This window comes from Phoxinus phoxinus (assembly GCF_949152265.1).
Source record: "Phoxinus phoxinus genome assembly, chromosome: 23".
Lineage (NCBI taxonomy): Eukaryota > Metazoa > Chordata > Actinopteri > Cypriniformes > Leuciscidae > Phoxinus > Phoxinus phoxinus.
The window spans coordinates 10,779,511-10,806,785 of NC_136898.1; the positions used below are offsets into that span (position 1 = coordinate 10,779,511).

The 27,275-nt window shown below is 37.5% G+C and overlaps 1 protein-coding gene across 4 annotated transcripts in view; it reads left to right on the forward strand.

The window, feature by feature from the left end:
- Positions 1-27,275, forward strand: part of opcml (opioid binding protein/cell adhesion molecule-like) — a 169,771-nt gene that overhangs the window by 62,263 nt on the left and 80,233 nt on the right. The gene's annotated exons all lie outside the window — the stretch shown is intronic.

Genomic DNA, 27,275 nt, shown 5'->3' on the forward strand with positions numbered 1-27,275 from the left:
GCCCTGGAAATGGAGCTCCACTATAATTCTGACCAGGGGTGCACTTATTTTCATCGACCTGCATGGACTGTGTTATATTTATCGTGATTCTTTCAAAATTTCTGTTGCCGCCATCACCGTGAAGCACAACCAGCCCTCCTTGCTACGACTGCGGCTCAACCTCTGGCCTCGGATCTCTTCGCTCCATCTCGGCCCACCAACCTGTCGGCTCTGCCTTGGCTCCTCCCATCTTTGGCTCCACCGGAGACCCTCGGACTTGCGGCTTCACCGGGTTCCCTCGTCCAGTTGTTAGACTACTTGTCACGGACTTGCGGGCAGTCAGCTGCACTCCTTCCCTCCACCCCATGGCTGCAGCAGGTTCTTGCTTCCCCTCGCCTCTGTCCTCCATCACACCGACTCCACATCAGCCCTTGGGTACTCTGGGTTCACCTTTGTCCCCCAGTTGTTGTCAGCCTCCATACCATCTTGGCTCCTCCCTCCCTCTACTCCGCCGTGGGATGTCGGCACTGTGAAAGCTCTATGTCTGTGCTAATGGACTTTCTCCAACATTGCCACCAGGGGGTCGTCGTCCTGCCATCACCATCCCTTTGCCTCGTCCTGCCATCATTACCCCTTCACCACGTCCTGCAACTATCCATTCGCCTCATCCACGCCCCACTCCAAAAACCCCTCCATCTCTCCCCCTTCTCCTCATTTTTACAGCCCGAGGTTGTTTTTGTCAGCATAAGCATTTACTAAATGTTATTTACTGTACTACTTTGTTGTTGTTGTTGTTGTTGTTTCTTAATTTATTTTTGTCCTCACCTAAATTTATTGATGCTTTATTTAAAAAATAAATAAAACAATTGTGCTATAATGAAGGAATTGGGTGTCGGGTAATGTTGGAATCATGTTAGATGTAAAGTGTCTCCATAGTCTGTATATATAGCAACATGTCAATATAATAAATGAACAGGACTATCCAAAAGTTGCAGATTCGTGATCGAAAAGATTATAATCTTATAAGATATATAAGAGATTTAAACAATTATAATAATAAAAAAAAAAAAAAAAAAAAAAAATATATATATATATATATACATATTAATATATTATTATATATATATTATTGGTTTATCATTAGTGATTTACATATCAGCATCCCTAACACACCACCATGCACTGACCTTTCCCAGTGTTGACCCACTGGTTATACAGCACTTCTTTTCACTCTGTACTTGACTGTAGAATAGCATTGCTGTTGAGCATACTGATTCCAAACTACCAAGCATTATTCAATTAGCATTTCTTTTGAATAACATTTTGGAAAATCAAACATCCGAATTCTGCTTTTTCAGCATTGTAGAACCACATCTCTCCTGAAGCATAGACAAACAAGAGACAATGCAGTTTACTTATGATCCACTGGGGGGCAAAGGCGTACCACCATCTCATTTAGCACAGAATGACAATGACCTATTTTGCAAAACTATGTGCAAAGGCGTTCGTTTCTGTTTCTTTGAAATGCACCGCATCTATTTGTATAGTAATACATATGCATATCCATTGACATGGCGTTGTGCCGGAGTGTCGCATCATAACTTTAAAAAGCCAAGGATTATTTGAAGAGTTCTGCTGAATCTCTTGAGGAGCCGAGGCAGATTTCTTTACTTCTATCAAACCCAGTTATACCCTGAGGAAGAATGCAGCACAAGCTTTGCTAGTTCTGTGAGTACTGGACTGACCTCATACTAACTGCTGGATCCAGCCAATGATGGAGGGATTAAAACTGCATCATCTTTAGTGCTATAAATAATCTGCCCCGAGTTCCGTCTTCTACTTCAAAGAGATGTGCCAAGCAGATTAGCATGTGTCTTCAATGGGGCGACAATTATTAATAATGATGCCAGTGAAGCCCACTGTGATTTTCACTGGGGTTATTTATATTTGAAGGGATGTTTATCCTCAAGGGCACGCGGGACGGCTCAGGGGACCGAGCAGGTTGGCGGCCTTGGAGCTCCACCGGGCCTGAGTCAGGTCTCGGCAAATGCGGAGCACCTTGAAAAGGGGAGGCAGCAAAATGTACTGAGAAGGCACCAGGGAGCTGGGTTAAATCTTCAGAGACATACTGCAGACAGACAGAGAGAAAGAGAAGGGGAGGGTGGGAGGAAGAGATAGTGAATAGGATACAAGCGTTAACTGGGGCTCAGACCATCCGCTGGTGGCAGGATTAAACCGAGGGAATACAAGGAGCCCCGGGCGAGGGGAAAATTAGCTGGGGGGTGGGGTGAGGACACTTTGCTTAGGTCACAGTGTGACTTGGTCTGATGGTGACTGTGGGAAGTCCAGTTTGAGTATGGTAGCTTATTTGATATGCTCTACATCCTCTCTTGAACTTGAGCGTGTTCTCAAAGACTGCAAGTCCTACTTACAAAATACAATGTTCTCAACAGTGTTTTCAGGTCAAGTATTGACCTCTAAAATCAGAGCCTCCAATTGTCACCAATTTTCCATCTACTAATCTGAGCACAAACTTTAAAACATTAGTTAATATTCAATTCACATTGTTGGATTAGGAATGTAGGTTATGCATTAGTTGTAGATGCACAATAATGATTTTAAATTGTACATGGATCAGAAACTGTGTAAGTTTTTATTATTATTAAAGTCACCATGAAATTAAAACAGTTACTATTTTTATGGAATATTGCAGTATTTAATAGCCTGGTTGACACCAGACCCTTCTCAGTTGTAACTGAGAGTGGGTCTGGGGAAGGTTCATTCACAGCCCATTTCCAAAGGGGCATCACCAACGGACGTCGCTCAAATGCCTCTGGGTGCAATTGGATAGACCTAAAACCAATCAGAGCGATCGTCATCGTGTAAAGCCCGCCTCAACGTTTGTGATTGGTGCCTCAATTTGGAAAAATTGGAATGGGCTCGAATGAGGTCTTGACCAGGCCGACTTGCGGAGCAAATCTCAAATTTGCCGGAAGTTAATTAGGGTTTTCTCAGGCTAAATATTTATTATACATAAACCGTAATCTTTAATCATAACTTCCCCTGACTCAGGCAGCGACATCTTTTCTCTTCTCTGATGCCGTGTTTACTGGAGCGAAGGCGGGACAACCTGTCACTCACATGACATCACAGCAATAGCAAACCACAACCATCCTGTCACTGTGGGTTGCAGGAAGGCAGGCGAAGAAGAAGAGAATTTCCAATACAAAGTTTGAATTACAATCCAGATGACAGGCAGACAGGCAAACAGGCTGAGCAACACACACTTACACACAACGGTGATCGGACAAGGGGTGAAAGAACGGGCACAACTTATAAGGCAAGCACAAACGAGATAATGAAGGGTACACAGCTAATTAACTCATAATGACAGTTACCATAGTTGCATATTTCTGCAACGGAAATGCAGAAAACACAAGGAGAACAGGAACTGAAGAAATGGAAACTAAAAGTCCATGAACTAAACAGAACACAATGGTGACACATCCAATGATCCAATCAATTTCTGATGGACAAAATCAAGTCCTGCCCGTTTCACTCAGATATACATCCCAAAAGGGAAGAAAAGATTATCGCAACTCCCTTTTATTTTCTTAAAGGTATTTTTTGAGGGGTTTTTCCTGGGTCATCCTCGTTTTTGTCAGGTTACTTTAATAGTTCTTTAAATATTCCTTCTTTTATTCAACTCAGGATAATGTAGGCCTTAATATGTTAAATATGTGAAACCAAAATAATTTTTTATATATTTTATATAACATTTCTTAATCTGAGTAATTCGGCTGAACAATTAAATCAGCATCAGCTCATATTGTATTTTTTATTTGTATTGTATTCAGTTGACTAAAATATTAGAAAACAAATGTTGCAAATACAAAAATAATAATTAATTATTGTGGAACAATTAATTTCTGGCCCTGATCCAAAAGTATTAAAAATATATGTGAAAATGTATATTTTATACACAATACTGTTCAAAAGTTTGAGGTCAGAAATATTTATATTTTTAATAAATAAACACTTTTATTTAGCAAGGATGCATTAAACTGATCAAAAGTTACAGTAAAGACAAAATATTTATGTTTCAAATGAATGCTGTTCTTTTTAACTTTCTATTTAAAGAATTCTTAATAAATGTATCACAGTTTCCACAAATTGTTTTAACAGTACAACTGTTTTCAATATTGATAATAAGAAGAAGAAATGTTTCTTGAGCAGCAAATCAGCGTATTCGAATGATTTCTGAAGGATCATGTGACTGATGACTGGAGGAATGATGCTGAAAATTCAGCTTTGCATGACAGGAATAAATTACATGTTAAAATATATTCAAATAGAAAACAGTTATTTTAAATTGCAATGATATTTCACAATATAAAAATAAATTATGCATTTATTTTTGATCAAATAAATGCAGCCTTGGTGAGCCTTATTTAATGCTAATGTATGTTTAGATTACCAAAGTGCCTTGCACATAACCTGGGGTTTATATGAGACCTATTGTTCTAGAATTTAAAGAGTTGATTTCACTCCTGTCCTCCACTGAATGCAGCTTATTGTTTTATGCTTCAAAAGCCTGAGTTAGACGTTTGTCAAAACCATCCACCTCCACAACATTCTCAACAATGTGGGTGCATTCATCACAGTGAATTTGTCATCATAATAGCAAACCTTATCCAAAGACATCAGCTGGGGAGAGCATTCCTGTAGTTACCTTGACAGATTTTTACACTTCCTTTCAACACTCCTATAGCTAAAGAAGATGACTGATGACATTCATAATTCAAATTTGTGAAGATGTTATTTCAGGGCTCTCACCTCAGAATGACATGCTGTTGGCCGAAAAGATGGTAATAAGAGAATATTTGCATTTGTAGGAAGCTGAGCAGTTGCTCAGTATAACAGGTTTTTTTCAGTTTTTTAGTTTTTTTGATGAAAAGTGACAAATATTATGAGGCAAATTTCATACGTCTTCTAACAGGATGTGAAACTCCCCCATCGGTGGCCCTGTCAGTTTTCTGTGAGCAGTTGCAGTGGCAAACATATCATTAAAGCTCTCAGTCCTTGAGAGCTTTTCTTGTCTCTAGCCACGCTGCTGATGCAAAGGGCTTCGGGGACTTTTTCAAGGCCTCAGCCTACTTCTCATCTGCAGACAGAAAACTGTGCAAGAGGAAAAGAACCGAATAAGGCTCTGTGTGGTGCCTCTGTTTGGTGAGAGCAAATAACATGAGTCGACCGTTCGGCTTTGAGGCTGAACACAAGGCTTTGAGGCTTAAAAGAGTTTCCCAGCCCTCACTTTTTTTGTTTCTGCAACCAGATATTGGTTTACTATTCAGAAAGGCAGTTATATGAATGACTTCCTAAAATGGTGAAGAAAATACCTAGAAAAAAAGTATTGAACGTTTAATCTGAATATTTGACCAAAATCAAGCTTAAATGGATTTACAAGGTTTCTGACCAGTGAGGTTCTGAGAATTTCGAACATAGAACGGCCGCATCTGAGACAGTGAGTGCATCGCATTACGTTTTCATCAGCTTACAGGTTATAAAGTTCAATGCTAGACTAAGAGCCTCTTCTCCGCTCCTCAAATTCATAAAACATTAGCCTTTATTTATAGTGTTCTTTTGCATTGCAAACAAGTAGAGACGGTCAAACTGTGTTCCACACAATTTGAGGACCAATGGAGTTACGAGGTTTAGTCACAAGCTTATTTTAATACTCTTCATTGGTTAAATATTTGGAAAACCCACAGACAGACGTAAAGGGGGACCGATAGCAATGATTTATGAAAAAAAAAAAAAAAAAGGCAAAATATGGAAAAATGAGGGTTGCATCCGAAATCGCTTACTTCCCTACTTTATAGTATAGGCGAAAAACAGTATCTGTGTCTCAGATGCTTCTAAAATTATTTTGGAAGCTGCAAATGAGACAATTGTATTATTGTGCATTGCTCAGCTAATTTGGTTTTGGAAGAATTTTGAGTTGAAGGTGAGATCTCAGATTTTTTGATTGCATTATTTGATATCTCGGGCAATTCTGAGCACAATTTGAGACAAAATGATGCAATTATTGAAATTATAGATTGATACATGTGAGATTATCTGGGTCTGCTATTTAGGATCAGAAAAGCAGTATCCATACTTAATCTCATTGCTGATGTTAAGAGATCTCATTTATGGTTGCGCTTTTTGACACGTTTGTGATTATTTTCTTGTAGGAGAGGCAGTAAACTAGATTTTTGTATATTTTTACCACACATCAGGACAGAGTGTTTAAGGGGTGATTCCCTCATTCCGTGAGAGACAGATCTGCTTGTTGCCTGAGGAGCTACACAATTTTGCCTGTATAATCAGTTTTCTGTCTCTGAAGGCAAAAATCACAACATTTTCCGAACTCTTTGAACACGGTCACAGACTTTAAATGAGTTTTTAATGAGCATATTTTGAGTTACAAAGCAGCACTTTTGTCAGAAGTCATCTGATGTAGTGGTTCGTAAATCTCTTTGTTGCGCAGCAGGGCTATTTCCAATACATTTAACAGTAAAGGACTGTTATTGGCCCAACTTTAACACGTTTAATGTATAATGTTAAGAATGGTGGCTTGTAAAAAAAGAACGGTGACAAGCTCTGAGGCAGGGAGGCGGTGTGTTTTTATCTTCAACATGTTCTCATTCTCAAGGCATCTTGGACGAGCCCCATTGCTTTTGGCATCAGTGCCCTAATGTGAAGGCCATCGGAAATGTATCATTATGACATTTAATTTAATATCCTGATCATTTTACTTCTAGATCTTTACTTATCTCCAAGTTCATAATTCCACATGTCCTAGATTCCTGAAGAAGGATGTATTATATATTGATTATGCATTTTCTATGCATTTAATGATACTTTGGTGTGCAATTTCCAATTTTAACTCAAAATTGTATTATATTTTGCAGTGTTTAATCAGTTGTTTTCTCTAAAAGTTTTGCTCTGCTTAGTTTCCCTGGTTAATACATTTCGCTATAAAGTCAAATTATCAAAAAATATCATCAACCAGGAACAATTTATTACATACACACAATTTAAATGCGTAATCAGTATTAATACAGCTGTCTGCACAAATACACATAATTGTAAATTTTAAAGTAAAGTGTAAATTTTATCCAGTAAAATTGTTCTGGTTAAAGTTATCAAGATGTTACAATAAGGTCTCGTTTGTTAATGGGTTAACTAACATTGAACAATATATATTTTTTTACAGCATTTATTAATCATTGCTAACGTTAGTCAATAAAAAATTGTCAGAACTTTTGGTCTGAAAATTGTAAATGCTGTCTAAGATCAATAAGTGCTGTAGAAGTATTGTTCATTGTTAGTTGATGAGACCAAATATAGTTAAGTAATGAAAGCTTATTGTAAAGTGCTTATTGTAAAGTAATTTAATTGAATTTTAAGTGTATTTCTGACTAAAGTTTATTGTTGAAAGCATTTCTCTCTTTTCTGCTCTCCACAGCCAGACTGAAATAGATTGACCACAGACCATATAGAGATGTGTAATTCTAATTTGTTTGGCATTCAAACTTGAAAAAAAATTCAGGAAACTTAAGTTGTAGACTTCTCTGCAACAGCACGAGGAAAGGTGTCCTTGATTTTCTCATTACTTAGTGTTGTACAGACTTCAGAGTTGGATGGCATTATTTCCATGCCTCCAGAGTGATATGTTTATTTACACTGTGCAACAGATGTAAATAATAACCCCTCCTGGGCCACGCAGGTGTGCTGTGCGGTACTGCTCATGAGGGAGAATATCAAATGAAGATGCGTGCTCTGTTTGTTTGTGTAAATATCTGTAACCAGCAAATGAAGACATCCACTTTCAAACTTACAGTCATAAACAAACATTGCAATATCAACACCTGAACTGGATCTGGATACTCAGTCTGCACTTGCAGGTGAGTTTGCACTGCTGGCCTTTAATGGTCTGCAGTCAATCTGTGAAGACCATATTTCATGCATACCAGGGTTTTACTAAGGGGTGCTATTCACTTACTGGTTATATAGCAGATTTGAACACACTTCTCTGTTATTTGACCATTATCTGATGAGTAACTGCTGCCATAATCAGCGCACAAACATCTCTTTTGTATATTTTAGGTCACTCAGCGTAGAGTCACTGCAGTCTTTGGATATTATCATGTTTAATCGATACAATGTGTGTTTAACAATAATGTGTTTTATTTTATTTGTACAGTTACACTACTGTTTTAAATTTTGGGTTGGTACAGTGAGTCTAATTAGTTTTTTTGCATAATTACTCCAGTCTTCAGTGTCACATGATTCTTCAGAAATCATTCTTATATGATGATTTGCTGCTGCACTTTTTTTTCTTCTCATTAGCAATTTTGAAAACAGTTGCTGCTTAATATTTTTTAGGATTCTTTGATGAACAGAATCTTCAGTATTTATTTGAAGTAGAACATGTTTGTAACAATGTAATTGTCTTTAGTGTAACTTTTGATCTAATAAAAATAATTATATATATATATATATTTGAATTTGAATTTATTGAAGGATAGCCTCTTGAGATGCAACATCTCATTTTCAAGAGGGTCCTAAACACACAAACAGAATACCAAAAACAAAACATAAACAAAAAACAAAAATAATAAATAACAATATTGTTATTGATAGATAGATAGATAGATAGATAGATAGATAGATAGATAGATAGATAGATAGATAGATAGTTTTGATGATGCAAGATAAAAGTCACTAAAATAACATTTCACAACAATGAGCCTAATTTGCATAGAAATGAGACATGTTTGTGCCATTAAGAATGACAGTGACTGTTTTCAGTGTGGTCAAATGTGTGGTCTGTCAGCCATTGTGATGTTGGAGCTGGTGACTTTCTCTGAGTTTTGGATTCCACAACTCTTCCTCCTCATCCCATCATTTAGCAGAAAAAGCTGTTTAATAACCATTCCTAAATGCTTCAAACTGTGACGCGACCGTCGGCTCAAGTTTCTGTTGCGTCTGCTTGATTTTTAAAGCCGTTGTTTACTTCATAGCCCAGCGTGTCTATCTGAAGGCGATTTTAAGTCAGTAGCTTTAGAAATATATATTCCTAAGCCCTAAGGCCGCGTACCTCATGCCTCGGGAGTTTGATCCGCAAAAAGACCTTTCATCTCCAGACAGCTCACACATAAAGTGGGCAGTGATGGTTGTACGTTTTACCGTTGTCTCACAAAATTGCTCCCGCTTTCCTTGATATGACTTGAGCTGAGGGAAAAATCATGTAACATGACAGGCGGTGTCTAATCCCAGGAGGGATCAGAGAGGTATGGTTCTGGAATGATCTCACCTAATGAAAGCAAGCAGGTGATGAGAGACACCTACAAGTCTCTCCTTACCACCCCCCTCTCACAACACACTTCATTAATATTCTTAATTCCGACACCAGCGATTCAGATGTCACTCACTCAGCTTCAGGTTATTAGAGGGCGGGGGGGCGGATCCTAGCGCAGGTATAGCCTGATGGGAGAACATGTGGCGTGCTGCTAAGACTCTGACAGGGATCGCGTCATGCGGCAGCATGCAGAGGCGATGTTCACCTATCATCTCCACTCAGCTGAGGAAAGAGACGCTGTCTGGCAGATCAGCGTTGCGGAGACATGAGACTCCACGTTGTTTTCTACATGGGTGGGTGAGCTTCCCAAGTGAGATGCCGGATTGACTTTCCTGTGAGAACTCCTCTGTTTCCGCTGAGGGGGGTGAGATCATACTTGTTGTGTTTTAAGAAAAGTTACTTTTCGCTAATTGGAAGATATTGTAACTTGAACGCGGAAACGCACCATTTAAATGTCTGAGGCCTTGCCGGTAATGGTCTTTACACCAGCTGTTGTTTGTGTTTGGGACTGAATATCACTGAAGTCACCTAGAGGAAAATGATATTGCTATTTCCATTGCTCAAGAGACTTAACGGAAGTCTCATTCACTTACTGATATATTATGTTTAACTTGAAGAGCAACTTTGTCCCAGATGTTTCTTCAGTAGAGTTAGAAACAGATGAGAAATAAAATGATTTAATTAGAAATATTTAAGGTAAAAATTGCATTTCATCTGTACACCTGTTATCATGCATCATTTCTTTAATTAGTTGTATTTCATTTAAATGCAGTGGTGTCCAATATGAGACCCCAAGTGGAAATTAAAATGTGATTATTAAAATACTAGTCTGGTGGTTTCACTTTTTTTTTTCAAGGTTTAAATTAAGATTTTTCAGTGTTGTCTCATTTTATAGATTTGTAGTTCAAATAAAAAACAAATGGCAAGGCTTAGAGTTAAGACTCCTTACCTCCCGCTTACCCACTTTCATTCTTTCCCTTGTGCTTTACAGCAGAAACATTCTAGGCAAGTGCACGAAGTAAATGAAGGTTAAACCTTATACACCGCATACTTAAAGCAGCACTATTCTCTGATAAGAAACAAAAGACTAATGAGAATGTAATTCCCTTTAGTGGCTAAAAATCCTGAACAAAATGGACATCAAAAACAGAGTTGATAATATAAAGCAGCTCTAGCTGTAGTTTACCAGTTACCATACTTTGGATTTCAATTTTGCCCAGCTGGACACAGGACTGGCTTAATTCTTAGCGCCATGTTTCTGAGGGAGTACACAGGCCTCCACACAGCATGCGATTCATTTACTAACCATTAGCACCATGGTCTGAAACACCCCGAAAGGGTTCTCATGCAAACAGGAGCCTCCAGTACCCACACATTTCCTTTCTAGAGGTGGTAAAGGATCTAACAGGTAAATATTTTGGCTGCTTTATTGATAGTGAGATCACTTAGAGTGATTATTCTGTGCTTATGAAGCTGCCCTGAGCTGAAGGAAAGGAGCAGCAGGGGAGACGTATTATCTACTTGAATAATGCGCTTGTGCTCTTCGTGAATAAATATTAGGTACATGTTTAACTTGGCTGAACTTATCATGTCCTGGAGTTCTCAAAGAGGATAGACACAAAAATCTGTGGTTTAGAAGGCCTCTGTGTTCAAACTTCAAATATGCATATTTTCCTACAATACCATTTAAAAAGTTTGAGGTTAAGATTTTTTGAAAAAAAGTCTCTTTTGCTTACCAAGGCTTCATTTATGTGGTTTAAACATACAGTAAATATTGTGAAATTTTATTAGAATATAAAATAATTGTTTTCTACGTTAATTTATTTTAAAATGTAATTTATTCCTGTTATGCACAGCTGAATTTTCAGCATCATTACTCCAGTCTTCAGAGTCACCTAATTCTTCACATTTGCTGATTTGGTACTCAAGAAACAGTTCTTCTAATATCATCAATGCTAAAACATTTGTACTGTTTAATATATTTGTGGAAACCCTGATACATTTTATCAGGATTATTTGATTAATAGAAAGTTTAACAGAACAGCATTTATTTGAAATAGTTTTTTTTTTTGTAACAATATAAAGTTCTTTACTGTCAGTTTTGATCAGTTTAATGTATCCATGCATTACTTGATAACATCCATTAAAACATTCTTACTGACCCAAAACTTTTAAACAGTAGTGTTGTAAGAAAAAACTAGTATGGCTAGGACATCTTAGCACTCAGAATTCATAATGCACAATACACAGATGAACGGATTTATTTGAGTTTTAGATTTTTTCTTTTTTTCTTCTTCTTCATTGTACAGAGCCTGCAGCATTGTCCAATGTCCATTGTATAATGAAAGTCAAAGGTGCCCAATGTTGTTTTGGACTCCATTGTCTTTCATTGTATGGACAAAAACAGTGGACAAATTATTCAGTCTTCTTTTGTGCTCTGCAGAAGTAAAGAAAATCAAACAGGTTTAGGTAAATGAGTAAATGATGACAGAATATTTATTTTTGTCCAGGTAAGTTGATGTAGTATAATTCCAACATGATGAGTGTAATATTTTAGGGAAGATATTTATACTAAACCACTTCAAACTGTTGGAAAGTTTTCCAGTACACATTCGAATATAGCCAGAGACGTTTACTTTGACAGACAGAGATCATTTCGATTGTCAAATTAATGTGGCGTCAAATTCACAGGCAGTTACTCTACTTCAATATTTGACCTTTTAGAGTGGGCCACAAATTTGACTTGAAAGCATTGGCAGTCTTTAACTTCTTAGAGAGTGTCTCGCATCAAACTGTCCATTTGGTTTATGTGGAAATCGGTTCTAATGCATGGTCTTTTATTGAGGGCTCACTCGCCTCCTGGCGGTCTCGGTATCCATGTATGCTCAGCAAGCCTGTCTCAGCTGTCTGTACCTTCTTTTTTTATTGCCAAGCAATTAAAATCTGTATAGAAGCAGAGAGACCCTCGGCGACGAAACCGAGAGGAGACGCGGCAGAGGATCTCAGCAGCTGAGGGGGAGAAATGGTGTTTACGACATAATCGCCGAGGAGCATGACTTATCTGTGGCACGCGCTCGTGTTTGTGATGAGAGGGCTGCTGGGATGTGCCAGCGTCTTCCCTGGAAGAGGCTTACGGAACACTCTAAGCTATGGAGGTGTCATTTCAGCACAGTGTGGTTTTTCACCAACACCACAGCCACGAATACCAAACCAAACGCTTTGTAGAACGAGAACAAGATTATGGGATCTATTTTGTTCCAGAAAAAAAAATCTGAAAGGCTGGAAACTTCTTCCTCTGCTCTTGATTTCATCGTGTTGTTGTCTGGGAGAAACAATCAGTTTTTTTTTCTTCTTCAATGAATTAAAATAGTTCCTTCTTGTGTCAAATAATACTTGTCAAAAGCATCTTGGGCCTCAATGAAAGCAAGAATGTGATTTTCTCTATTATTTCAGTTGATTTTAATTCACTTTATCATTGTCTGTATTTCTATCAGTAGAGACATGAATACCGACCAACTGGCTAGAGAAAAATAGAGTGAGCAAGAGAGTGGTAGGGTTGGTGCTGTCTGCTGTCAGCTTAGTGAAAAGGTTGATGAGTCATCTCTTGAACTAAATATTTTCATCTCAAAAAAAGCTTGTGTAGCATCAAAACATGCTGTGAGAGCAGTAACAAAAAGAGGTCATGCCAAATATCAAATACAAATGTGCAGTTCTGATACCTCCTTTGCTTCAGAGCAAAGACGACAAGTGAAAAAATAACGACAACCTCTCTTTTAGACAGCTTCTCTTGATGTGGATGTGCACAGTTTATATATAGGCCTATAGGTTGTATTTAAAAATCTTAATTATTCCAAACTTTTGACTGGTAGCAGTGTTGGGAAAAGTTACTTTTAAAAGTAATGTGTTACAATGGCTGAGTATACTGCAGCTAAATTTGGTTGTCGGTTCACCTTTTAGTGCTTAATCCTGCTCTGTTCACACACAGTGCAGTCATTTATGGGAGTGACAACCGAATTCTCTCCCGAAAAAGGCAGGAAGTGACAACCGCATTTACAAAAATACTGCGCAGTGTGTAGGCCTGTGGAAGGGAACTGAACAAGTTGATAATGACGTACTGTACAACGATAGATATGAGAGATGACAGAGAAAGATACATCTCTGATGCATGTTAAAATACATATTTTAACGTGCATCAGAGATTTATCTCTCGTCTGTATGCGTGGTGCAAGAAATCTCAGGGAAACGGTACGAGCCTGACTTATTCGTGTTGCCAGATCTTGCAAACAAATCAGTGAACAAGAACAGCTTTATACTGAAAATAAGAATGAAATATTGCGATCTGCACCTGCTCACTTTAATAACTCTATAAACTCGAACTGCTGTATGAGCCAAGTTTAAACAACAATCCCAATAACGCTTATAATAAGTGGGCATGGCAACACTGCAAGAGCGCACTCTGTGAACAAGAAACAAAACACGACGCCTCCGTCAACTGGGCTTTAGTTAAAACCGCTGAAAACAATGAGTCTTTTGTCACTGTAATATTTACTTGGTCAGAATTGTGGATACCAAACAAAATGAAACACAAAAGTGATGTTTATTTATCATTAGGCCATGTTTTGCCTAATAGGTTGAATTGGATAATTAAAGGTCAGCAGCAAAGACATTGGTAAATAAAGTGAGATTAAATACATAAAGTATCTATTTTTCATTTAACATTTAATTATTGCAGATTTGCATAATATTCTGAGTTTGCATTTCACGGTTTTTATTAATTTTGTGGAATACTGAATCAGTTTTTTATGCAAGTGAGTAGAACTACAATAACCATCATGTTTACACAGTGCACATAAGGCCTCTACACCTTACTCCTGATTTCTCTCGACACGGGGACAGGAGCCAAAAATGGGAAAACCGTAAAGTAACCTCAATTAAAATAAAAAAAAATTAGTATGGGCCGTGAGCATGTGCATAGAGCGGAGTATTGATATCGGCTGGAGTGAGAGTAAACCCTGAGAGCTGAACACTGAGGAGCGGGACGGGGCGGCATATATTGTATGTCGGCTATTTTTCTCTTTCGGACACAAAACCGAGTTCGGAGATTTTGCGTCGACGGGAAATTCGGTGCATCCCTATAAAAAAGTAATCTGATTACGTTACTCATAACTCATTACTTGTAATGCGTTACTCCCAACACTGACCGGTAGTGTGTGTGTGTGTATATCAAAGACTATAGTTCACTCCTATTACTTATGAATGAGAGAAACTGCAATGCGCAATATGGCGGAATAAATCCCGCCTCCTAAGTAAAAGATCCAATCGCTGATTGGTAGAGTCATTGCGTCACTTCAGCTGCTGTTAGAATCTCAGGTTCCCATAAAAACCAGAGACTCGTGCTTAGGACTACACATGCGCATTGGAAGCTCTAGCCTGAATGGCTAGAAACTACGCTTTTTTAACCCTATTTGAGCATACGACACAACATTTATGGGACAGTTCATGTCAGATTTTTTGCTGATTAGAAATATGGTATTTATTTGTGAGTTCGGCGGGCAGTTTTTGAGATTTCAGGATTCCTTCATTCAAACAGATAGGACTTGTGTTGGATTCCCGAAATAGCTGCCTGGAGGCGTTGCAAATATGGCCGCAGAGTGAACAGACTTTCCTTGAAAGGGACTTTGGTGTATTTACATAATTCAGTGCAACTTTTAAAGCATCTTCTATGTAGGTTGTGTTCAAGTGAAAACAGTTTGCTGGTGTTGATTAAATGTTTGGAGGATTAATCCCTCTCAGATTTAGAAGCATCAAAATAAATCCATTTGACCTTGAGCTGTTTTCATCAAATAGTAAACAATTGAGGAATCATCGTCTTGAGTGTGTGACTCTCCCAGATACAGACGTTTTATCTGGGGTTGGTGCCACCTCTGTAGTAAACATATTGACTTATAGATAACATCTTACAATGCTGGGGAAGTTCATCGGCCTGTCATTTTATTAATTTATTGCGCTAACTGAAGACGTGTTCTTAAAGTCTTTAATAGTGGATTGAGGAATATCTGTATTTTATTCTGTATTCTCACAATGCAGAAGCTATGGCTTCAGAAGTCAGATTTTTTTTATTCACCTGGTATTCATCTCCAAAAGCTTCATTGGCAGTGAAATGAAAAAGGAAGGCCAGCTGTTTTACAGACTCACTGAAAATTACATAGTCTTCCTTGTTTCTACAGAAATGTGTAATACCTCAAATAAAATGTGTTTAATTCTTCTAACCTTTATTGTCACTGACTTTTTCTTAGGACTTTAATTAGATGCAAATTGTAAAGCAAAAGGCACAATTAAGTTAATTTTAACAATTTATGAATTTCATTGCACTAGAAGCAAATTATTAAACCAAATGGCATCTACAAATAAAGAGAGCTTTTCTCCACTTACTAACTGAGCTGTTTTTGCAATTAATTGTATTATGCAAAAAAAAAAAAAAAAAAGTATGTATAAATTCAAATCAACTTTTTAAGACCAAAATATGTACAGATAAAGAACCGATTTTTTAGCATATGTGCCTGTGATATTAAAATAAATGCAGCTTGGTTATTTTAATGCAGCGACATTCATAATTATTTCAATGTCCAAATACTATTTGGGGTCACTGTTATTGTGTCACATTTAACTGAAAGAACAACTTTTTGTTAATATAGTTAATTTTCTAAAGAGTATTTTATTGGCATAACTTTTATATGTTACCTTTTATTTTCTGTTGCATTTGATTTCTTTTTTATTGAATGGTTTCCATTAGAAATTTGGCACAGGCACAGAGATGGTTCATTAGCAGTATTCTCAATTACCTTTCCTTGTGAGAGCTTTTGTGTCTATTATTCTTTTAGATCTCAGTGTTTTGTGGCAGCAGTCATCAAAAATGTATTCTCATGAAAGTGTGCTGGAGTCTCATCTTAAAAAGAAATTTCTTCAAAGTCTTCAAGTGTCATAATGGGACAGAATCTAAATTTGAATGAGGGTGGAGAAAGTGTTCCTGTGGATTGCTGATGACAGTGACTACGTCTGTTTTCCACATATACACACACACACTTAAAAAAAAAGAAGTTATATGAGGATAACTCTATTTGGTCTGACACCACCATTCCAATTCAAATGTAAAACCCTTCACTACAAACAACTCTTAAAATCGGAAAATGCCCTGCAGGATAAATAAAAGTGGCGGTTGGTAAAGAGCGACTTGGTCTAGTGAGCAGTAAACAGAATAAGATACATTAAGGCACTTCCTTAAGCCATTAACATATGGCATCTTATTGAGCCTTACGATAAGCCCCCAGTGAATACCTGAACAAGGGGTCTATCTCTAAATGTCAAAAGCTGGTCTCATAATCATGACTCTGCAGAAATCACACATGAACGATCTGTAGATTGTGTTCCAGCCCAAAGGCAAGATACTAGCTTGCTTGTGGGAGAAACTCAAATGAGGCATCTTCTTTTGTCCCGCCGTTGCATCAAACCTGCCTGGTGTGATTGGACTAGATGGCTCTGCAAAAGATCCCCAGTCTCTCTGGTAATCTCGCCAGCTGTCTGCAGTGGAGGTGCAATCCTACAGGGTTCCTACCGTGGTTTAGCCAGGGATTATTTTTTCATGATAAGGTCTGTATCTGCTCTTCCTGTGGCATCTGCGGCCCATGCTCCAGTGAGGACAGCCTTTGCTTATTAGTCTGGGTGACGTGCTGGAGCAGAGGGGCTGTGTTCTGCCTTGAGGACGCCGCAGCTTTAAAGAAGTGGAAATGACAGGCATTTCCATGGCCGAGTGGGGGAAGTAGACCAGAAGTGTGATATTGCATTAAGTTTGGGGTGAAATAGCTTCACCTCCTCATTTTCAGCTACCCATATACGTCCAGAAAGTCTGAGAACAAAGTGCAACTACTGCCAAAATTAGTGTGATATTTCAAAAGGAAATATTCTTTATGAGGGAATTCTATGGATACCGTAGTTCTGAACCTCTGCATTTGCAGTTTGTATATGTTGCTGCATATTATTTTCCTATTGAACAAATTATTTTGTATGTCGTTTAAGGATTTTTTTAAGGATTTCTAAGTATCCTTAAAAACACAAATATTCATTAGAAGCGATATGCAATATATATACACGCACGCACGCACGCACGCACGCACACACACACACACACACACACACACGTGGTATATCAAAACTGATATAAATATATTTTACCTTTACTTTAATGGTCTTATTCAAAATTAAACATCATTTTTTTTCATTTGTTAATTTTATGAAATGTAATCATGTTTAAAACAAACAAAATATACAAGAATATTTATTCTAATAAAGTATTAGAAATGGTTATATAAATATAAGTATATAAATAAAGATAGATACTCTGAAAACGAGTGCAATTTTGAGTTTCATGTAAATTTATGTTGTTTTAATGTTTTGATATGTTTACTGGAAATCCAAGACAAAATGCTGTTTTGGAATTTTTGCAGTGTTTAATATACTGTATATATAAATATATATACACTGTAAACCCTAGATTTAGTTTCTAATTAAACTTACGAGTGATCATTAAAAACCTGCTATCATTGCTAAACAACATTAGTTTTTTGTACTATTTAGCTGAAAGATTCATTGCACTAATCAGGTTTAGCAGAGATAACTTGGTATGTTTAGTTTCATAAGGAAGGGGAGGGGGCTAATTCAAAAACCTGCCAGGTCACGTGAAAAGACCCGCATCTAACGTGCGTCCAAGGCTCTACACCTGGTGGGACGAATATTGAGAATTGTATTGAGAAACGGACGGTATTGAGAATTAACAGAGGTTTAGATGTTGATGAATTATTTTTTAATTTTTAAGTGTTGGCTTTAGTTGGGCTCTTGCCCTTGACATTTGACCTTTAGTTTATCTCTGGCTGCTTTACCTGTGTGTTTAAAAGGCACAATTGTTATAGCAGAAAAGCAAAGTGATCCAGTGACAATGACTGCATATTGATGTTGTCATCAATAAAGATTATAAGTCAGGAGCACCTCATTTCATCTAGAGTTATATCTCTTATTGTCTGGGTCTTTCCATATGATTGATATGAAAGTCCTGTGATTTATACAGCAGGAAATCCAACAGAATTTAATTTGAACAATTGTAAAAATATTATGCAGATTTTTTTTTTAAATGCCATGTTATTTTGTCACACATAGACATCAACAATCAGCATATGAATCTCAACAATGGTGACACTCACAACTCAACATGTTTAGTTTCAGCTTGTGTAAAAAGTTAGGGTTCCATGTTAATACAATTCAACATGTTTAGTTTCAGCTTGTGTAAAAACTAAAGTGGTACAGGGCAACGGGTGGTGTATATATATATATATTCCACTGTTACTTGTATATAAAAGTACAAGAGAGATTTTTGTTCGATGTTCGAAGAACATATATATATATATATATATATATATATATATATATATTGAAGTTACGGTACTTTACATTTTCCAATTTTTGGCTGACACCTCTCCTGTCCCCATGTCCCAATTCAGGAGTAAGGTGTAGAGGCCTTATGTGCTCTGTGTAGAAATCTTTCTTTGAAGATATGAACCAATGCATCCTGACTTCTTTCTTTGTAAATCCACTTACTTATATACTCCCATTATCATGCATTCGTTGTTCATGTTCACTCACTGCCTGTTTTGTAGTCACAGATTTCGTATCCTGCTAATGAAAAAAGGAACCAATTCCATGCACTACTGGCCAAACACACTCCATTACGTCTTCTTGGATCGGGCGAGCTCGGTCCATACAGCACATGCTGTTTACTTATCCCTTTCTCCCTCAAAAGGGCAAGTTAAGTGGCCCTGGAAGCGGGAGTGATTTCTGTCTGCAGTGTGCCGAGGTAGAAAAATGATGGTAAATGTAGTGGGGTTACTGATCAATAGTGCATTTCTGCTCCGTGTGAAAACAACATCACTCACGCTGGAAGAGAACAGTGATTTTTATCAATATGTTATTTTTTCTGCTTTTCCTCCACCCAAGATAGTCTAAAAGGGTGGGTACAGTACATTTAGCATTTCATTACTGTGTACATCAAAGCTACAAAGCGTACAGCTTGCGCTCCAACTCTGATGAAAACTTTCTAATATATATTGAACTTCCTCCAGAATGGCTTCTGAAATTTTGACCTACATAATATTTACCACTGAATGCTCCTTTAAAACATATTTTATCACCGTTTGCAGCTTTCTTCGCATCCTTCTCCGTTCATTTTGTTCAAGCATACCATGCACTCCACAGTCTACGAACAATGCTTATGCATGATGTATTGTCTTAGAGCTCCTTAATGTTGTATGGATGTAGACCGAGTGAGCTTTAAAATCGGTGGAAGAATCGTTGCCTTCTAAGCCATGACTAATTTACGACCAAAGCCTCCAAACACTCCAAAGTAATCCCCAGTCTTTCACTACGGTCTGCAACCTTTGATGAAAGTCAATGAAGATCAAGGGAGCCTGTCAAGCGCTTTCCAATTTGTCAAGCCTAATATAAATGAAAGTCACTTTTCCGGAGAATATTGCGTTGTTGAGCTCATAGTTCCTTTCAACAGGTTATTTTCTATACCTCTAATCTCCACTGAACAATAGATTGAGAAACAGGAGTCCAAAACAGTCTATGGATATGTTTGTCTCATTATTTAATATGGTTCATTTGAGATAAGCTTTGGTTCATTGAAAGATCACTGTTCCCCTTTCTTTGCCAAGCATTTACAATACATTTAAAGGAATAGTTAACTCAAAGATGAAAATGTTATCATTCTTTACTCTCACTTGTCAAAAATCATATGGCTTACGACACAAAAGTTGAATATCCTGGTTATTCTTTTCAATATAATGAAAGTAAATGAGGGCTGTAAAGCTGCCAAGCTCCAACGAGACAAAAAAGCAACAAAGTTATCATAAAAGCGATCCATGTGACTTATGCAAGACTTCTGAAGCCATACGATAGCTTTTTTTGAGAAACATATAATTGAAATTAAGTTTATTAATGATTATTAATATTATTTAATAATTATAATAAAATATATATATATTTTTGGTTTAAACAGGTCCTATTATTACAAGGTCTTGATTTTTTTGGGGGGAGTGTACTAGAACATGCTTTCATGCTTGATTGTTCAAAAAAATAATAATTTTTCACATATTTTGATGTCACATAAAATGTCTCTGATGTTTGTGGACAATTCTGATATTGCATTATATCAACACAAACCAACCCTGGGTATGGGTAAGTGATTGTCTGCCAAAGTGTCAAGAAATCAGGGTCCAAAAATCAACCTCTCCATCTTTTTTTCTTGAACATGATGTGTAAACGGTAAACAAACTATTTCAAATTCGATTGTGTTCACTAATGAGACAAGGTCAGAGAGAATAATCAGTTAACATACAGTACAAGGAATCTTAATCACTTCATTGAAACTGTCCTCTCAGGAATAGTAAGTCAATTCTGTATCATGCAAAACAAAAATTGCTTTGAATCTCCAGCATTAAAATGCATGATATCAGCTCATAATTACTGCTTTGCACAAGGAGCCCAATTATAGCCAACGAGGACTAATTTGAAAAGTCACCTCAGCAGTTTGGGTAATTAGACACCTACAGTACAGTACAAATACAGAAATAAATTTGGGTCGGTTGTAACTTGTATATTTTGCACTAATTAGACATTATACAGCTTAAAGAGCAAACAACGTGAAATGTTGCCATGACTATGAGGAATAATATACAGCTAACTGAGTTTTAATCTATAATGACAGCTAAACCAGATTTAATCAGAGTTGGTTACATAACAGCTTGGCTTCTAAATGAATTCAACAGTTCATTTTGATTTCAATTGGGAAAAGGAGATTATACTGACAATCCTGGGCATATGTTTTATCTGGGAAATGGATTTTTAGATAAAGTGAATGCACATATAACCCTCAAGATTACTGTATTTGAGCATTTTCATAATTTAATTTTAGTGATATTTTTAAATTTAGTTTAGTTTAGTTTTTTTTAGGGGGGGGGGGGGGGGGGGCATAGCTCTATTTTGTTTTGTATATTTTGGATTTATTTTTTATATTTAGTTTTAATTTTAGAAATATAGTTGAAGAATCAGATGAATCAACAGAACATTACAGAGTTTATATTTTATATTAGGAAGGTGTCCTTCCAGTCCAGTCCTTTGGAGGCTTGTAGGCTAGAGTCCTTCTCAGCATTAAACGCTAAAATAAGACGTATAGGAAGTGCGCATGGCTACGTCATAAATGTTTCCGCCCCGCAGTCACCGCACAAAAATACTATTCGAACTTAGTTTTGGAAAAATACTTTGTATTACAGATCTCTGGCAACCGTGTGTGGTCTCCCAGTGGCTTACATTATTGGCAGTTTAGTGTGATTAAGTGATTAATTTACAGCAACACAAAAGATAACATCTATACTTTCATGTCCGAAAACATTATTTTTGCTTCAATTTCATAATAAACTCAGGCGAGCTCAGGTTTCCGTGACGTGAATTTGAATATGTGGATTCAAGAGGAATTGTGGGTGATTTAAGGCTGCAAAGGATACACTCGTTGCGTCCTTCCAAACAGGCCGAATGAAGGACATGAATTGAAGGCTGCCTTCCTAGGATCCTTCAAATTGAGATGGCCTTCAGGTACGTTTGATGACGTGGCAGCTGAGGTAGGCAGCCTTCGTAAGATGCAGCCTTCCCATTGAGAAATACACACTATGTGCACAGGAATCACAATGGCAATCTATTATCAAAATGCTTCTGTAACTTGATAACTTTCATGCACAGATGACGGAAAGATCTGGATTGATTGTACACATTTTAAGGCCCTAATGTGCAGTCATTTTGCCAACAATTTTACTGGCATCACACACCATATCACCATCTGCAGGTGGGATGTGTTCTCACATGCAGACACACGGGTCAGATTATTCCATGAAGTAATAAAAGACTAACAATTATTAAATGGAGATAACCGTTTTAGTATCGTTTTTTTAATCGTTTTTTTTTCTTTCTTATTAACATTTATTTAACCAGAAAAAGACTTATTGAGATTAACAAACTCTTTTTCAAGAGTGTCCTGGCCAAGACAGGGAGCAGTACAACTATTATATCAACTAACTTTCATTATTACATGGCTTGGTTAAATTCTAATTTAGAATGCGGCCTATTATTTCTTGATAACAGACCGCTGCTAAGTATAACACACCGTTGCCATGAAATTTGGTAGGTAGCCATGTAATAAGCGGGATAATGTATAGCGAGGCGGTTGCTATAGCGAACAACCCCTTCAGGCTGATCCGCTTCGCGTCGGGGTCCCGATCAGTCTGTCAGGGTTGTATTTCACTATAACAACTGCCTCGCTATACATTATTCCTTACTTAGAGTATTAGTAGACTGTCTGCTTAATATCTATATCTCTATTTTGATGCTCCCCCAACAGACAGACCCTAACACCTAATCTAACAGTCTTAGACTAACCAGAGTTAGTTAACATTTACTTGCAAAGTTTATATTTATAAATCAGTAGTTTTCCATTTAGTTTTAGTTTACAATACTGTACCTGTTTTTTATTGAATTGCAAAAGGCCATTCTGCACTGCATCTCCCAAAGGCTGGGTTTATTGACTTTTTATTTAGACTCTCTTTTCATCTTAACACCTGTTTCAGGGTTTCACAATAAAGCCAACATATTACGTCTTGGTTGCAAACCTCCATCAATCATAAATGATGTTGCGAAAGACCAACAGAGCCAAATGGCCAAGGCTGGATCTAGTTATGGCTCTAGTTATGGCTATTGTTTTCTGTACGGGACAGCTGCGCTCACATCCATTTATCTTGTCCTGCCGCCCTTTTTTATTTTGTAGTGTAGTTTTCCTTGTGTTCATGGGAAATCTATCTATCTATCTATCTATCTATCTATCTATCTATCTATCTATCTATCTATCTATCTATCTATCTATCTATCTATCTATCTATCTATCTATCTATCTATCTATCTGTCTATCTGTCTGTCTGTCTGTCTGTCTGTCTGTCTGTCTGTCTGTCTGTCTGTCTGTCTGTCTGTCTGTCTGTCTGTCTGTCTGTCTGTCTGTCTGTCTGTCTGTCTGTCTGTCTGTCTATCTATCTATCTATCTGTCTGTCTGTCTGTCTGTCTGTCTGTCTTTGTTTTTTTTATTTTTGAAATATATTTGTGTCCATTAAATTATTTAGTTGGAAATGAAATTATTTTCCTTATCTGTGGCAAACTGCAGGTCATTGTGTCACTCAAAGTGTCATAATATTTTATCCTCTGTGTAAAATCCTTCTCATAAAACATTGATAAACTCATTTTGATGGCTTAATGTGAGTAATATTTCATATATGTGTCATAATCACCACGTGGCTTTCTAAAAAAGTACTTGGGCCATCCTAGATCAAGTTTTGATGGTGCATTTCTGTAAAAAAAAAAAAAGTATAAGAAATACACTGGGCACACATTACAATATATTCGGGGCAATTTTGGACCGATATCTCCCCTTCTGACAATCCTAGGTAAAGTCCAGAATATTTGAATGGTTCTACAGATTATTTTATCAGATTTTCCTATGGTGTGTCGAGTGACTGAATCTGCTCTGAGGAACATCTGACCCTTCCCGATCCCAAATCGTAAATATTCAACATGTTAAATATTTACGATCAGATATCCTGTGTGGGGGGAACACTGTGGAGAAACACGCGCACACTCTGGAGATTATCATGTGAAACGAAACAATACAAAATCAGAAAGCGAACTGACGGAAGACTCACCTCCAGCTCGCGCTGTAAAACACATATGTTCAAGTCTATGTTCAAACCGTCTCCACGGCGCGACGCAAGTGTTTTTAGCTAGTTTCAGCCTGACGCAGTTATCATTTTCTCGTCCTGCGCCACGTTGTTTAAATAGCAAATGCATTTGCACCCACTTGTGCACCAATGGGCGTGCTGGTCTGAAAACGAGGTGTGTTCAGGCGCATTGTTGGCGTGTTGCTATTTTGAGGCAACTGAAATAGACTTCGCCATTATCCAAATGGAACCTGGTCTAAAGTTAATGGCGCAATGTTTTTTTTTGTTATTTAAAGAGCGCGTTAGTTATGTGCGCCTATAGGCAGGTACGTACAGTACACTCTTCTTATTACTCACACATGGACGCGCAACAGCACACAAACTTGCCAAATATTCAAAATAAAAGGCTTACAATGTAAAATATTATTATTGTGCACATAAAGATATGGTTGAATCCGGCCTGTCCCGTAGATGTTCGCGCATGAGGAGATCCGTTTGCTCTCCTGAGACACGTTCAGTCTTTCCACTTGCAAATTCCTCCATGTAAATAGCGAATCCGCCATGGCGCGAGCTTTTAAAGGGAATGGGAAATTACACTCTGATTGTTTTTTTGCAGGTTATGCCCAAAACACACCCATTACTCATTAAGAGAATAGGGACAAACCTTTAAGACCATGCGCCGGGCGCGCTGACCGTGAAACTAGGAAAATTGGATTCGGACACAACCTAAGTGCAATTGCGCCCTGCGCTTTAAACCATGCGCTTAGATTATTACAGTAAAATAGGGCCCTTATTGTTTATTAAAAACATGATTTGTTGCAGTTCCTAATAAACTTAATGGCAAAATTACATGTAACTAAATTTACAGTCTCATATTTTATTGGTATTTGGCAATGTTCCTCATGTCATACTTTAAAAAGTCATCTTGGTCAATCAACACAAACATAGCTGTAGGTTTCCTGATCTTGTAAAATGTTTTTCTCATCAAAATCGTAGCACTGTCGACCTTTATCTTTGTATGCTTTGTGAGCTCTGGCCCATTCAGGACAGGTAAAGATTAAAAACAACAGAGGAAAAAAAAAAAAACTCTGTGAGGGATACAATATTACAATGCTACAATACATTTCATATCTCACTTTATGTATCGCTGACATGCCATTGCCACTTGTTTAGCTTCAATTTATCATTGATGAATGTGCTGGAGAACTTTGCAACCGCTTTCTCGATGTTTGCTGATTAATAAAACGAAGTTAAAACGGTTACATACCCCCACGGTGCTTCTGCCTGTTATCCCGACACAACTGTGTGACAGATAAAAATGTGCAGGCCATGAGCCACTCCCTGTATGAGATTTGTCATCATATCCAGTCCAGTTGCTTCAGGGTCAGGACTCAAATTAATTCCTAACTGACTACAGCAGACTGCGTGAGTGATAGTGGAGGCTGCTATTTTTGAACAACAGAAATGCATGTGTCTCCTGGCTGGATGGATGCAATAGTACCACCAATTGCCCTGTAATTTACTAACATTTTGTGAAACCGCACAGAGGAGTTCATTACTGCCGCTGTAGCACTGCAGGAAAGGATGCCCCTTTAAAACCCATTAAAACTTTGTGCCATCCCAACACTAAAAATTTTTTTTCTTCCAATGATGTAAAGGAAGACAACTGGAGTATATTTTACAGGCAAATACTATACCAGTCTTCCTACTTGAACATTTCATGTTTAATTCAATGTGTTGCTTACGGTTTGTTTGTAATTAATTGTGAAATTTACTTGCAATTTCTGAGTGAAAATTGATTCTACACAGTGCAGATTTTGCCCACCAAAGAGTCAAGCAAATTGATTCCATTGCATAAAACAGCATCGCAAATGCAGCATCAAAGGCATTTTTTTTAATTATTCACAGCTCCCTGTCCTTTATTATTACAAAATGGTGATGGAGACAGGTGTGCCAGCAAAGAAAGATTGCCTTTTGTTTGTTATCATTGGCATTCAAAACAACATGTTACTAGAAATATTAGAGGTCTCATTATATATTTCAGCAAACAATTCCATGTCTCAAATGGAGGAACTTCAGGGGGGAATATTTGCTAAACACCAAACAAGATGCCATTGTTTTCCTGCACAGGCTGCTTTGTGGGTGTCAACAATATTTCTCAAAATGAAAAAAAAAGAAAAAAAAGAAAGAAAAAAAACTTTCTTGTATTGCAGAAGTTTACAGTTAAGAGGAAATGATGGAGAATCACCATAATATGTTCATTTCTCTCTCATTTGGATGTTTAAAAACTAAAAGACATGACGGCAGTACATCTGTGCAATCTGTTTCTTGCCTTAAGGAAACTGTAGCTTAGGCATGAAATGTATTCAAAGCAATTAAACATTCAAGATCAAGTGCAACTGTGAACATACATTAAACCTCTTTGTGATGTCTATGATTTGACGTTTTCTCATCGCTTTGCCATTTGAAATGAGAAGAAGCAACCTTCGAACAAGTCGTACAATAGCACCTCTTTCTTCTCTTTCAGTGCAACAAAGTGAAATTTATTCCCAAGGACACAACACTCATGGTTAGTTTAGCAGAAGTTATCACAGGAGAGGAGACCTCGTCAGTTCATTGCAAGGTTAGCATCTCTCCTCTGGGAGAGCGCTTCGTTCTGTTCAAACAGATTTTCCAGACTGAAGATAATGGTAGTGTTGCGCATCCTTTAAACATAACCTTGAGTCAGGGACTTCGAGGTCAAAGGAATAAGGTTTTAGAGAGGTTCTTTAGTGCAGGTGGCCCGTTGAGGGGTCAGCCGAAGAGCTTCTGTAATGAATCACAGTCTGGATTAGAAAACCAGAGCACTGTAAATCACACAATTCCTTCATGCAAATGTACTTGTCACTGCTGTCTTATTGTCTAAAGACATCTGTTTAGGAGTTTTCTCACCATCATGATGAATATTCAATGGAATATGGTTCAATATTAATTATTTCATCATTCACTCCCCCTCATGTTGTTCAAACCCCATTTGACGGTCTGTGGAACAT